Genomic DNA, 5,886 nt, shown 5'->3' with positions numbered 1-5,886 from the left:
TGAATAGTTTATTTGGTGAATGACTGACGTTTTTACTGTGTAGAGCTACAATGTCAGTAGGCATTTTTGCGTTTTTTTCATTTAACTTCTTTATTTCGGTATTAATTTTAATAAATTTTGTAAATAACTTAATACTTAAAATAATCATATATACATTTAAAATCCTTTAACCTATGTGTAATTTCAAATACATAATCTATCATAACACTTATGAAATATGTAGTTACAAGACCTGAAAAAGACCCTAGAGAAACTATGCTGAATATTTTTTTCTAGATAACTACACACCGGTATAGCCGCCCACTAATTCCCTCAGCTATAAATAAACATCAATTCCAGACGAGGACAGTGCAAGCGCTTAGGGTGAGAAACCTCATTCACAAACGATGAAATATAGCTAGATAAAAAATAGATAAGAAATATATTAATACATGGCGCTCTACAATAGAAAGAAGAGAGAGAGAGAGAGAGAGAGAGAGAGAGAGAGAATATATCTAACCTGAGTCCTTAGCCAATCGGTAATCGTGATTAGGATTAAATAATAATTTTTTTATCGCATACTGTAATGAAAACAGAATTATATATATATATATATATATCTATATATATATATATATATATATATATATATATATATATATATGCGTATATAAAAATATATGTTTTAGATAGATATATATATATGTGAGTCCTAGGGGTTGTAATCAATAATATATTTAATATGTTCGTTGTGACCTTTTTGGAATGCGGAGAACAGAGCCGAAGCAACGACCTGAGAAAAGCTGATAAATGATTTCTGGGTGGCGTGATTCAAAAAGTGCATAGTTAAACGGGTCAACGTTCGTCCTGTAGTTATGTGAGTTCATGGGCGGGTTTTCTTTTCAAAGTGCCTTTGAGAAACTGGTTGTAGCCCGTAATATGAGGCGTTAATGAAGTGTGCATTCATATGTGCGTGTGCGCCTCTTCCATTGATAATGGTATCATTAACCAAGTCTATGGGAGACTTGCATAGAGATCCGTGGGAGAAAGGCAAGATGCCGGGAGAGCTCTGCGACAGTTCATCTATACTAAGTGCGTAATATTGGCAATGGGTGAGTGTTGAATTACTTTAGCCAAAAGGGATGGCTTGTTTACACATTGTAAGAATGTTTAATCTATAACTTTGTCTTTAAACTTATATGTGCTAACGAGTGTTTTCTCGTGTCTTTTGAAACAGACGATTCTGGCAAGGGGGGACCCGAGAGTCCCATATGGGAGAATAGACCAATTGGTGTGACAAATTACTGTTTTAGAACTTTTAATGAATGGGGTAAGTTAACTGAGTAGTTAGTCAGTGAGACTTGGATTATTTATCTTTCCATTGTTAAATAAACTAGTTATTTTTTTATATATATTATATAGAGAGAGAGAGATGAGTTGCTGGGCAGAGAGAGAGAGAGAGCGGTCGCTTGGAGACAAGACAGAGAGAGAGAGAGAGAGAGAGAGAGAGAGAGAGAGAGAGAGGGGCTGTGTGTGTCAGTTTGTCTCTGACGTTCGGGTTCCACGTTTACCAAATAAAAACGAGAATTATATACCTTCGTTAACATATATATATATATATATATATATATATATATATATATATATATATATATATATATATAATGTGTGTGCTTAAGATATTTACAAACATTCATATAACAAACTGCCTAAAATTCCAGGTGCATGAAAGTTTTTCCTGATAACCTAACTTCGGATAGATTATTGTTACCTGAACAACGGCACCGGAGTATAAACAGAAAGGCAGAACTAGAATCCAGGCACCTAAAAAAAATAATACAATCTAAAATTCATCTGGAAATATATTTTACTTCCATTCCAAGTCTATACATATATACATATACATAGCACACACACACACACAGACACACACACTATATATATATATATATATATATATATATATATATATATATATATATATATTCATGGAGAGAAAGAGAGAGATCTGAAGTTGCACGTTTGTATTGAAAAATCAACGATTGAAAAATAAAAAAATTGTATTCATATACCAAATATATATATATATATATATATAGATATATATATAGATAGATATATATATATATATATATATATATATATATATATATATATATAAATAATACAATAATGGTAGTTCGAGTTATTGTGTAGAGTCACTTTTATGAAGTACCATCTCCTAAAAAGGATATTTCTGAAAACGAGAGAGAGAGAGGAGAGAGAGAAGAGAGAGAGAGAGAGAGAGAGAGAGAGAGAGATTCCCCGGGACCAGTATCGACGATATCCCTTGAATTCCGCCACAGCGATCTGAGTTCTGTTCAGCGGGTGGAAATTTTTCCAAGAATTCCAAAGAAATAGTTTCCTCTCCACTACGACTTCACTTTCTTTTATGGTGTCATTTCGCAATTTTTTGTTCACTCTTTTGTTCTACACGTATGTGCTCTACCCTTTTCTACAGATCTGTACGGAAACAATCACGCTCGCGCACACAACACACACCACACAAACATATTCATACATAAAAAAATTCTTTGTAAATATAGTTGTATTAAGAAACTTAATGATTTAATCCTGAGTTCGATCCTCCAATAGGCTAAGGACTCAGATGAACAATCCACGTGGCTAGGTATATGCTTCTTCTCTCCTCATCTCTCTCTCTCTCTCGTCTCTCTCTCTCTCTCTCTGCATGCTTATGTTATATATATTACATATACGTATATATATATATATATATATATATATATATATGGAGTATATAATATATATATATATATATATATATATATATATATAATGTAAATACATATATACATATATATGTATATATATATATGCATGTGTTTTATGTATATAATGATATTTCATACCTGTAAGCATACTATACATTACATTACATGTAAACATATATTACAACATTACAAGGATATTGTGAGAGATGAGAGAGAGAGAGAGAGAGAGAGAGAGAGAGACGAGAGAGAGAGAGAGAGAGAATCATAGTTGATCTTTCCCATTTATATTTCCATTTACAACTTTTATGTTGCGTATGAATTTTTGTACACATCAAAGACTACTATGGCACTATATTCAATTGGAAAATCAGGTAAAAGTAGCTATGAAAGAAAGTAAAATCCCCCTCTAACGTCATGCATATTATTTTCATATATATAAAATATTCATTTTTGTAATTCGTGTGAAGCTGAAACGTGCGCTTTTGACTGTCAGATATGTAAAAAAAAAAAAAAAAAAATCAGTAAGCGGAATTCTAATTTATTTCTACACTGACATGACAAATGTTGTATGAAACTAGCCATCGCTATTTTTCTTTTTTCTTTTAATTAGTTTTGATTTAATTTTCAAATTACAGAGGATTGACCTTGCTTCGAAACTTTTTTCATTAGTACAAAAGTTTATGAAGCCGTAAAATTCAAGCTGGTTATAAAAAGTTGCTTAGCAAATACAGTAGAGGAAACTGCAATAATCTCAATAATTCTCTCAGTGATGCAAAATAAATGAACCCCATCAAATGTTTCGGTATTTGTGTCGAGACAATGCATTCAGCTGGCATAAAAAAGATACATCATTCCTTTTATTGATGTTCATATTTCCGCATTATTCTTAGATTCTCGCCCCCCACGCCTCCTCCGCGCTCTTTTGGAGTCTGACCTTCCTGTTAAGTAACAAAGATCCCTCATTATTGTCTACACTTGCATTTTTTCTGAATATTCGTAATGCTAATAGTGTATGTCTTAGTTTAACCAGACCACTGAGCTAATTAACAACTCTCCTAGTGCTGGCCTGAAGGATTAGATATTTTTACCGCGACTACGAGCCAATTGATTACCTAGCAACGAGACCTACAGCTTATTGTGGGATCCAAACCACATTATATCGAGAAATTAATTTCTAATCACCAGAAACAAATTCCTCTGGTTCCAAGTTGGCAGAGCGGGGAATCAAACTCGGAACCTACCGAATCAGTAGGCGAGCACGTAAACCCACTCGTCCAACGACGAACTACAAACTGTAACTCCACATGTTCCTAACCTAGAATAACGTGTATTTCACACCTAACATTCAATTTTAGGTATATCTAAAAATGTATCATAACTAAAATGGGTAGGTAGCATAGGATAAGGTACTCATATCAGGGTAACTGATAAGTATACAGAAGTTCGCCAACTTGATATCCGATGAGTTTCGGTGATACTGTCTGTCCATTTCAAAATTTATCTTCATAATTACAACTAATTTTCATAATCACACCAATCCAAATAAATAATCTCGGTAAACGTGATCACAAAATGCACCGACTTTTTAAACAGAGTTAATTTTCAGTAATTATTCATATGTTCATAATTTCACAACCATAAGACCTTGAAATTATACAGCTTAATCTCCCTTCTCCCAATCGCATAATTATTCGTAAATTGAATATCTAATCAGTTCTTGACCGGCTGTAATTATAAGGAGACATGCAACCAACCGTGAAACATTCGTGTAAAAATAATCTTGAAAATCTTTATTTAACAAAGGTTATTGAATCATTAGTCCATCATTACTTCTGTTAGTTAAAGATTTTTCATTTTCTTAACAATGCGTCTAAAGTTTAATTAGATAAGAAGGGGTTTTACAGTCTGGTATTTTTGTTGCGTTTGGGAGGAATATATTAAACATTTTTGATGTTTTAATTAATCTTTTCATCGGATACATTTTTTTCATGCGATGGGTAAGCCTTTGACATACAAGCACGAGTACTTATCTTTTTTCGTTCGTTCGTATTCTCTATATACACACACAAGCGTACGCGCGCTTGCAAACACACACACACACATACATATATATATATGTGTGTGTATTATTTATATATATATATATATATATACTATATATATATATATATATATATATATATATGTACTATGTATATATACTGTGCATACACACACACAAACACACCACACACACACACACACACATATATATATATATATATATATATATATATATATATATTATATATATATTGATATATATATATATATATATATATATATATATATAGATATATATATATGTGTATGTGTGTGTGTGTGTGTGTGTGTGTGTATGTATATACACACATACATGTTGTGTTGCCCCGTATCCATAATCTTTGCATTGAATAATTAAGTTGATTCTGAAAATTTTGTATGATAAAAGTGAGTTTATGGATACGACAAAAAATTGAAATTTTTGAAATCGACTCCAGGCGTTCCAGAGAAGTCACTCTTCGGGATTGTCTTCTTATAGATCAAATCTCTCTCTCTCTCTCTCTCTCTCTCTCTCTCTCTCTCTCACACCACACACACACACACTCAAATTACCACTTGCAGGATAAAACTGCTGCTTGGTCGTAAATGATCGATATAAACCAACAAATGAGATTATTGCTAAAAATCATTAAATTCTTTACCTAAACGGACTCTATACCCAAAAGTAGACTGAAGTTAATCAACTCTCTCTCTCTCTCTCTCTCTCTCTCTCTCTCTCTCTCTCTCTCTCTCTCTTTCTCCTATAGCTTCTCCGTCCTTTGTAAACTCCTCTGGTAAGAATTATTCAACCAGTCTTTGAAAATGTCAAGTCAGTTCCCGTCAAGTTAGCTTACAATGGAATTGAATTACTTGGTGCCTCGGAGTATTTATGGACTGTTTTTTCGAGTGATTAAGGATCAATCTTAGACCGAGTGAAAGCTTTTGTTCTGAAAAAGAAGTTGAAAAAAGTGACATTTTCGATAATATTCATGTTGATATTTGAAAACCGATAAGGTTAAGCATACATAATTTAATCATTTTGAAATGATTGACGTCAAACCTTCAACTATAATAG

This window comes from Macrobrachium nipponense, chromosome 12 (genome assembly GCF_015104395.2).
Source record: "Macrobrachium nipponense isolate FS-2020 chromosome 12, ASM1510439v2, whole genome shotgun sequence".
Classification (NCBI taxonomy): Eukaryota; Metazoa; Arthropoda; class Malacostraca; order Decapoda; family Palaemonidae; genus Macrobrachium; species Macrobrachium nipponense.
Note: the sequence above shows the minus strand (reverse complement) of the source record.